Here is a 10,626-nt window from a genome sequence, read left to right as displayed (position 1 = left end):
TTTCATAATTTTCAGAGATTATGCATTCTTCATGAATACTTTTGTATTGCTGCTTGCAAATATGCATTTCCAAACTTGAAATATAGGTGTGAATAGTGTGTACCAGTTTAAAGCTTTCACTTCATTTGTGTTTTTAAATTAAGAACTTAGATGTTCCCCCAATTACAAACTGGTTTTAAATATTGGACATTACTATCAATTTTAATACCTGCTTTGTATTTTCACACATGTCAACTGGGACTAGAAATCTATAAATCATTTTTTCATTGTCTTAATCATCATGTATATAATATTATTCCTCTGGGAAAATAAACTTGGGGTTCAAAACAACTGACATACAAACCAATCAATGGAACACAGCATATCTGTAAGTTAATGAAGAGTGGGCATGGAGGAAGCTATCTGTGTGGGGCTATCAGATGAGTCATCTGGGTCAGGGGGAAATAATTTATGAGCTGGAATAGTCAGAGATAGCTTCAGAAAAGAATAGAGTTTTTTGTTTTTTTGTTTTAATTTTGCTCTAGAGGTTTATTTTCGAGAAAATAGTTCAAGACAGATTACAATGATAAATTGAATAATAACAATATAAAAAGCCTAAAAAATAACTTAAGATACTACGTGAAACAAGGGGTTCTGATGCACTCATAAATGTGTTTGCTCCCAAGTCTGAGGAGTAGGTAGCCTTCTGCCCACATTCACAAGTGGAGATGCTTTCGTTTTAAAAAAAAGGACTACTCATATGTGATGACTCAAGTTCCCTCTTGCTAAAAAATATAAGGTTTATCTTCATCAAAAACAATAGGCATAACCTATAAACCTTCCGATTTCTGCAAATCTGAAGCAATAAATACTCCATTAAATGCAGAAACACTGTCTACTCAAAATATTTGTTATAATCAGTAGTAATAAAATTTTCCCACACCATGGGACCAGCAGTTGGCATAATGGCTATGTTGCTGGATTCCTATGCAGTCGACCGTGGTTCAAGTCCTGGACCTGGTGGCTTAAACTAAAACCGGGTGCATGTGCATGTGTGCCCAAGACCCTGAGAGGAGAATGGAGGAGAAGGGATTGCGGCATTGCCATCCCCTGGGGGGGTGATTTCTCGCTTTCTGTCTCTCTGTCCTTCTGGCGAGCGCACGTACTCTATAGTAAAAATCTCTCAAAAAGAAAAAAAATTCCACACTTGTACAGGATTGATCTGTTTTTAGCAAAGCAAAAATATTTTAGTCGTTTTCTTTTCTCTTTTTTTTCTCCTACAGTATGTATGCTTGCCAGAGAAAGGAGAGAGAAGGCACCCCTCAAGAGGGTGTGGTCACACCACAATCATTTTCCTCCATTTCTCCATACTACCAGGATTTGGCCTGTACATGGCACATGAGCATGGCATGCTTTCCAAATCGCTGGGACCAGGATTCGATCCTACAAGCAGTTGGTCATGTAGGATCTAGTTCCCAACACACAGTGCTTAACCACTTTGTTACAAGGCTGGCCCATGGCTTTTGTTTTTGTTTTTTGAGTTTACAAAGCATGACACCAATTTTATGAAACCACACCACACCACAGGAAATAAACAGTCTAGTCAAACCATATCAACCAAAAAAAGACATTATCCTCTGTCCTTTTCCCCAGCCTTCCTCTTTCCAGAAATTAAGTGTTTGGTCTTCATATCAAACACATGTCTATCTGCCTCTCTTTTCTTCCCTAAGTAATTCATATTCTAAGCATTCTTCATCATAGTCTTGGCTTTCTGCACCATCTTGACATCCCAAAAACCAAAAACATCACTAGGTGTTTGAGAGCAACTTCGACTGTGGGCTATAGAAAAGGGTGAAACAGAGTCTTTTCATTTTCTTTTCCTTGTAACACTCCGGGGTCACCTTGCCTGGACTACATGATGGGCATCGTCTTTATCATCCATGTCGAACCCAACACTACGCATCTCATTCTCCAAAACTGTCCGCTGAACCTTCTTAGCAGTTCATGGCATCCTGGGTCCTTGTGTATTCTTTTCTTTGGATTGCAGAATTTTCAACTTCCTTTTTTCTCTAATTTTTTTTCCAGTTGTCAGATTTCTACCATTTCCTCATCTTCATTTTCAGATTCACTGTAATATTCCCCAGCATTTGTTCTTAGCTCTTCTTCTTTTTCTAACTCTTTCAATTTCTTTATGATGGCAGGATCAATATAATCAGTTATATTATGGCCTCCCCAGATCTCTGGTATGTTATCATATTTTTTAGATGAATTCATTAAATCCCAGTATTTTTGAAGATCCAAAATATAGTCATCTCCCATTTCCAGCTCAAGATCTTGTTCCCTTTTCTTCTTGAGCTCCTCAATTTCCATTCTCTTCTTATGTACCACACTCCTTCTGGAATGAAAGGAGGCATCTCCTTATCATCCTTCTTGTTTGGCACAGCTAAATGCAATCTATTCAGCACTTCATTCACCTTATTTCCCTTCATTATTGTTTCCACTGAATGAGCCAAAAGTCTATCACAAGCCTCTGTTTTAACTTTAATGACACCTTCCTGAGTCAGAGTACTGGTCTCTATTACAGGGAGTCCTTCAGCCTGCAAAGCTATAAATATTTTCTGATTATCTTCAGCAAAGTCAACTATTCTCTTCACATCATATTTGTTTGCTACAATGATTAGAGGCTTGTTGATGAAGAGAGGCTTGATGTTCTGGAAGAGCTCCACCTGCTCCTGCAGCCCACATCCCGCACTGCTCTTACAGGTCCATCACATATAGCACTGCAGCACGCAGGTGGGCCAGGGCAGTGATGGCCTGCATTTCCATGGTGTTCCAGTCCTCCAGAGGGTGATCCAGAATCCCTGGAGTATTTACAACATGCCAACAAAGATACTTATAATCCATGTGCCCAACTAATAGAGATTTGGCTGTAAATGCACAGGGCTGGACATGCACATCTGCTCCCGTCACTTATTGGTGAAGCTGGAAGAATAGAGATTTTACTTAGACTTTGGAAGACACAATTCAGATTGTCAGAAGTTGGATAGCTTTTGTAGGTAAGGGGTGATATAAACAAGTTTTCAAAGTTAGAAAAAGAAGAGACTCATTTAGGGGGTCCATGGAAAAAGCAGACTTCTCATTGAGACAGAGGGCCAGGTTTGGAAAGTAGAGTAAACTTTTGTGACAACAGTTTGGTTCCTGAGCCATTGAGGCCCAATCGGGAGACAGGAACTGCATCAATTATTTCAACAGAGAATATAATATAAAGAACTGTGTGACCAGCAGTTAGCATAATGGTTATGTCGCTGGACTCCCATGTAGTCGACCGCAGTTCGAGTCCCGGACCCGGTAGCTTAAACTCACGCCAGGCGGGTATGCATGCGTGCCCAAGATCCCGAGAGAAGAATGGAGGAGAAGGGATTACAGCGTGGCCATCCCCCACTGGGGGGTAATTTCTTGCTTTCTGTCTCTCTCTCTCTCTGTCTCTCTCTGTCTTTCTGGCAAGCACATGTGCCCTATAGCAAAAACTTCTTAAAAAAAAAAAAAAAGAATTGTTGGCTAAGTATATAGTTGCTAACTAAGTATATGAGGCACCTTAAATGTAACAACTACAGGCAACAGCTATCACTCCTGGGGTAGGGAGACAAAGGAAAAAGGGATTAGTAAAATCTATTATATTTACTACAGGGCTAGTAGGTGGCATGGTGGACTCCTATCTGGCTGACTATGTTAACTATAGGAAGATTTGAGTCCCAGACCAGGTGGCTGGCTTTTTTACTTTATCTCTGGTGAGCACACATACTCTATAGCAAATTAGATAATAATAGATAAATATTTTTTTCATGTATTTACTTTAAAGAAGAAACCTATATGCCTTGAACTCAAACCTCTGAGGAAGGGCAGGGAAAGAAGTCCCTAAGGAGGTTCATTAAGTTGGTTTTTCAAGTATGGAAACAATGGCAAGTCAGATTAAGGTGCTGCTTAAGGAAGGAACTACCAGGATGAGCAATGAGGCTGGAGCTACATCCATAGGAACCATGAGCAGGCAGGAAGCAAAAGAGGAGACACTAAGTCTCTCTCTCTCTCTCTCCATAACTCTAATCACCCTCTATTTTCCCAACTAACGAAACCAAGAGGTATCCAGCTGGTAAAGAGAAACGCATTGTGCAGAGTCACAGCCCAGCCTTACAGGGTGGAATTTAAAGTGGGGGGTTGAACTGAGAGGTAACAGCTTAATAATTGCCACATGGCCCAATATTGAGTGGCTTGAATGCCTAACTCAGAAGTTGTGACTGTTTCATATAAAAAGAGAACAAATTTTAATTCTTTTATAGAAAAGCTATATGATAAAAGTAGTGTTTTTAAATTTAATCTGGTTGCAATATGTTAGGATGATGTAGAATGAGGAGACTAAAAGCAGGAAGACCTATTAGGACACCATAATATTATAGATGAGAGGTGGAATAAAGCAAATAAAATGTATATGAAAAGGAAAGCATAAATGTAAGAGACACTACATAGGAAGAAACAGCAGTATGGTATGACTGATAAGAGAAAGAGGAAGAGTGAAAATTGAGATGATCACATATTCTGCACATAATTGTGTAATATGAACTTGCAACTGACTCCAGAGATAATTTCCTTGAAGGTCACAAGAAACTATTCTATTTAGATTATAATGAAGGTAGAAGTCCTAGTCTGTGACTAAAAAAAGTAAATCATTAGAGAACTTCCGGTTTTCAGTCTGGCATGTAGAAAGCTGGAAAGTTTCCATTTCATTCTAATAAGTAAAATCTGAACAAACTAAAGAATCTACAACTTTTCTTAGATCTATAAGAGAAGTGGAGTCAAGGGAAAACTACTGCCTCCCAAAACTGGAGAGACCAATAGGCAAATGCGGAGAATTATGACTGGCCAGAGCAGTAACCCACCAGCACACACTTCCACAGGAAGCACACACTTCCTGGGCTATCACTGATGAATTGCTGGAGGCTTTGCACAGACAAATCTAAGAGATAAAAACTCCAGGGGACCTCCTCACTGAGGTCTCACAATTTTGTGCATTTTATCTCCAGGAGTGTGGCAAGGCTCTCGTTGTGAATGTTAGAGAAAAATTCCCTCATGCTTCTGTCGTTGGGAGAAGAAAAGTAACCATTTGTAAATATGCCAGAGCATTTAGTACTTCTTAACAAGATATGCCCTCAGAAGAAGCTATTTAACCTGAGCCTAACATGCTGGGGTTTTATTAGAACCTAACTGAGCTGAGGGAGGGAAATACCAGCATACACACACATGTGCACACCCATATATACACATACACATAGCCTCTCCTCACTGAAAAAACTTACCTATTTAATGACCACTGTGACCAGTTCCCCAATGCATCCCCTTTATCAGTCCGTGTGAATCTATGGAATCCCCTTTCTGTCTTTGTCTTCTCCTAGTTGATTAACATTTGCTATATGAACCACTCACAATCACGGAAGACTACATAATTTCTTTATAAAATTGTACATTTTCGTGTAGTATTCAGAAATAATAAAAATGAATATGTCAGATTTATATTATTGTGTTGTGATATGTCTTGTCACTTTCTGGCACTTGTCTAATGTATGCTTTTTTTATGGATAGAATTGCATTATTTTAGTGTGGTGTTACATGATATCTATTCAAAAATACTTACCCTATGGTGCCTCAACACACTGCAAGACTTCCACCTTTAAACTCTTTGCTTAGCAACTAATTCTCTTAATGACCTAGTCATAAGAATGGAACTCAATTGTTAAGTAAGTAATGCCTATATATGCTTCTGTATGCTTATGTCTCAGTAAAATGAATGACAGTGATGATACAAAGGAGAGGGTGGAAGAATTAGTATTATTTTTGGTTTTAAAATTATTTGTTATTTAGTATTATTTTGTTACTTCATGAGTATTCTCAATATTGATTTAGTATAGTGCTATCTGAAAGTAGACTTGGATAAGTTATAAATGTACACTGCAAACTTTGGGCAAACACTAAAATAAGTTTAAAATATATACATACATATTATACATACACACTAGATAACTGACATGCTAATAAAAGAGAAAATGGAATCATATAAAATACTCAATTGAAAGGAGACTGACTTGATGGCACAGCAGAAATGTGCTTCTTAAGAGAAGTGAGATCCCAAATGCTGACCATGGTTCAAATCCCTAGACCAGACAGCCTGAAACATTTGTGGGACATGAGCAAGTGCCCAAGATCTGATGGGTTAGACATCTGGAAGAAGGAGATCACAATGTGACCAGACCCTGTGGAGGGTGCTTCTCTCTCCTTATTTTTCTCTTTCATGTATGTGCACATGCTTTATTATAAACTTTCTTTAAATCATTTTTTAAATAAAGGGTCAATCCCATAGCACAGTGGTTGAGGAGCTAGACTCCGCATGGCTGACAATGGTTCAAATCCCACTCTCAGGGGCTTGAAAAAGATGCCAGGCAAGTGTGCATGCATGCCCAAAATCGCAACAGGATGAAGAAATGGAAGATAATGGACTGCAGCCTGACTATGCCACATCAGGGGGTGTTTTCTCCCTCTCTTTCTTTCTGTTTCTCTTTGGTCAGTGCATTTTCCCTTCAGCAAGTCAAACAAAACACAAGAGGCAAAAAAAGAATGGGAGACAAAAATAAGAACAAAGGACAAAGGCAATAAATAGAAGACAGTAATAAATATAGTATATAGTTATATAGTTATATCAATACTCACTTTGAATGCTGGTAGTCCAAATATACTTATTAAAATACTGGGATTGTCAGAGTAGATAAAGAAAGAAGATTGAATTATTAGGATTTAGAAAAATCATGACATATTTTTCTATGTTTTTCTATGCAAAAATGCCTCATGACTTCCAACAATCCAATATATGTTGTCTGTAGAGAAACCCACTCTAAATATAAAGACATGTAGAGATGAAAAGACAATGGATGGAGAAAAATGTACCATGCAAACACTAATGAAATGAAAGTGGGACTAGCTATATAAATTTTAAACCAAACAGATGTCAGACCAAGAAACTGTTATCAGGGATAAAGAAGGGCATTACATAATAATGAAGGGGTCAATTTTCTAAGAAGACATAACAATTCTTAACTTGTGCACCTAACAACAAATTATCAAAATACATGAAGGAGGGTCAGCCCTGTGGCCTAAGTTAAGGAAGCCAGATCCCACATGGCCAACCATGGCTCAAATCCCAGCCCTGTCAGTTTGAAAAACATGCAGGATAGGTGTGCATATATGCCCCAAATCCTGATAGGATGGAGAAATAGAGGAGAAGGAATTACAGCATGACTATGCCTCATTGGGGGCTGATTTCTTTCTTTCTTTCTTTCTTACCTCACTCCCTCTCTCTCTCTGGGGAGCAAATAAACTCTCTGGCATTCAAAAAAAAAAAAGAATACATGAGGGAAAAACTGAAAGAAGTCAAGAAGAAATGGATAAATCAACTATTCTGCTTGAAAATTTCAATACTCCTCTATCAGAAATGGCTAGAGCTAGCAGGCTGAATATCATTAAGGACATAGTTGAATGCAACAAAACCATCAATCTATTGAATATAATGGGCATGTGTAGGCTAGTACATCCAACAAAAACAGAATACATATTCTTCTCAAATTCACATGGAAGAGTTCCCAAGACAGACCACATCCTAGGCCAAAACACAAATTAACAATTTTTTTAAAGGGAGGTTATTACTATAGGGTGTGTATACTCACTGGAGAGACAGAGAGACAGAGAGTGAGAAATCACCCCACAGGGTAAGTGGACATGCCTCAATCCCTTCTCCTCCATTCTCTTCCTAGGATCTTGGGCATGTACACACTACACATGTGCCCAGGGTGAGTTTGTTCTTTTGTTTTTTGTTTTGTTTTGTTTTGTTTTTATGATCAGTTATTTAATTAGTTTCTTGGCAAAAAATTTAGAACACCAATTTGTGAGGATAAACTCCACTTGGAAGGGCAAACATGGATTATAGGTAGCCCTGGAGCTGAAGAACAGCTTTGATTTTTGATAAAATTTACAAGTCCACAGCTTTCTGATCAACCTTGCACTGCTCTGAAATCTCTACTTCTCCTTCTCTGTGTCGAAGATCTCACATTCCTGGTGTCTGAGCTTCCTCAGCTTCTTTTTCTTGAAATAAGCATCAGTAAGGTACTTTGGGATTTTTACTTTGCTAATATCAATTTCCGTGGAGGTGGCAATGACAAATTTCTGGTGTTTTCTATGCAGTGGAACTCAATTGTGAACCAGTGGACCAGTCACAAGTAGCAAGTCACTGCTTAGCTGCTTCAGGAAAACCTGAAGCATCCAGTGGCATCCAGTGAGGATGATCAGAATGGTCCCAGGAGTGATGCTAGCTCGCAGCTTTCTCACATGCTGACTGAAGGGTTTTGTGCCATGGATTAACAGCTTTTGAGGCACATCTTCGATAGGATAATACCTAGGCATTTTGCGCAGTTTACCAACCAGGGTACCACCATTCTTATCTCCACCAACTGGTTTTGTGACAGTTGCAAGAACCTTCTACTTCTTTTTCTTTTCAATCCTGGATTTAGTGGCCAAATATTTTCTCTTGTACATGGCCTTCCTGGAATAAATGGCAGACTGGGAGTATCTGCCGATACCCTGGACTAGAACCGGTTTTCGATTGCAATGGACCTTCTCCTTCTTGGGCTTTTTAGCCTTGGGGTCACCCTTTTTAACCTTGCCACCGGCATCAGTCATCTTGGCTTCAGGTTTCTTCTCCCTAGTATCCTGCTTCGCAGCTTTTTCACCTGCCATCTTGTATAGTAGGAAAGAGATCTCCCCAGCATGACTTTTAAGCCACTGGGTCTGAACTCAAATTGCAGTGAACTACATGGGAGTTCAGCAACATAACCATTACACCATCTGCTGGTCCTTTTTTTGGGGGGTGGGAGAGAACAAAAGGGCCTCTGCTGCGCGTGTGGCCGGGCCTGCTCCGCGGGCTGGGGCTCTGCTCCGTGGGCCGGGGTCCCAGGCCGCCTGGCCTCCGCTGCCTCTCCGGCGCTGGGTGTGTCCCACGCTCTGCTCTGCTCCGATGCGGGCTGGCGGCATGGACCAGCCGAGGTCGCCAACCTTCCTTTCTCTGGCCAGGCGGGCGAACGGGTGGTGGCGCTGGGTCCCATGCACATTTGTGGGCTTGGGGCTGACATGTGGCCGCTGGGCCTGCGCGTGGCCCCCGGGCCTGCGCCTGCACGTGGCCCCCGGGCCTACTTGTGGCCGCCCGGCCTGCCCCGGGCAAAATAAATAAATATGACAAGTGCTGGTGAGTCTGTAGTGAAAAGGAAATTCTCCTATGTGGTGGAAGGGATTGAAATTAGTGCAGCACTATGAAAAATATTATAGCAGCTACTAAAAATCCTCCTCCTTAGTATATACCCAAAGGGTAGAAAAATACTCAGTTGGATAAACATTTGCACATCCATGTTTATTACAGCATTATTCACAATTGCTAAGACATGTAATCAACCTAAGTACCCAAAAACTGATAACTGCACTGAAAAAATGTGTCACATATACATTATAAAATACTACTCATCCACAAGAACATTGAGACCCTGTCATTTGATACAAAGTGAATGAACATTGGAGTTTTAATACTAAGTGAAATAAGTCAGACTTTTTCTGGCTTATAAAAGACAAATACTGTATATCTATGCTCAATTTATATCAAATGTCTGTACTCTATACTGAAATTGAAAGACCCCAAAAAATAATACATGGGGGCCAGCAGGTGGCATGGTGGTGAAGGGCACTGGACTCCCACGTGGCTGACTGCTGTTTGTTTCCCGGACCTGGTGACTTGTTTTCTCACTATCCTCTCTCTCTCTGATTCTGTTCCTCTCTGGTCAAATTAAAATAAGTAAATAAATAAAGTTAAATAAGATAATTCTTTATTTAAAAAAAAAAATTGACCAGAGAGCAAGTGAGAAAGTAAGCCACTAGGTCCGGGACTTGAACCATGGACAGTCATGTGGGAGTCAAGCACCCCCAACCACATCACCTGCTGGCCCCAAGAAAATAATTTTAAAAGTAAAATAAAACTACACTTTTACCTTGGAGCATGCCAGAATAAAAACACACTTTTTTTTTGTTTACATAACTCTATCAGTAATCCTCACAAGATGTTATTATTCGTCAAGAGCAACATGGGAAGGCATGGAGGGCAACCATGGATGCCAGCGACAATGTGGGAGGAGGATGGGACATGGCAGAGGGTGGGGGATAGGGAATCAAGGATGGCAAAACAAAAGGCAAGGTATGCAGGACATAAGAATTGGAAAATTATTTGCTGAGAACATGTATGTTGATGTCCTTGATTGAGCCAATGCACAGTGTATTTTGGATGGAAAATTCATTGGTGTGTTGTGATTGTGTATAGTGAATTAATGTAGAGAATGAATAAATTAAAAAAAAACTACATTGGCAAGTGTCTTTGCCGAAATCAATAAAAACAATAATAATAATAATAAAATAGATATTATACAATATTTCCACTCAAATCACAATGGAATTAAACTAAAATCAATAAGTAAAGAAAAAATTAAAATGAAAATTCACCTTATCAAAAGAAATCAG

General features: G+C 39.7%; 1 pseudogene; it reads right to left on the bottom strand.

The window, feature by feature from the left end:
- Positions 1-1,609: 1,609 nt before the first annotated feature.
- Positions 1,610-9,200, bottom strand: LOC102475228 (nucleolar GTP-binding protein 1 pseudogene; annotated as a pseudogene).
- Between the last annotated feature and the right edge of the window lie 1,426 nt (positions 9,201-10,626).

Source organism: Tupaia chinensis, unplaced genomic scaffold (assembly GCF_000334495.1).
Source record: "Tupaia chinensis unplaced genomic scaffold, TupChi_1.0 Scaffold000320_2, whole genome shotgun sequence".
Taxonomy (NCBI): Eukaryota; Metazoa; Chordata; class Mammalia; order Scandentia; family Tupaiidae; genus Tupaia; species Tupaia belangeri.
Note: the sequence above shows the minus strand (reverse complement) of the source record. Positions and strands in the feature narration are given on the sequence as shown.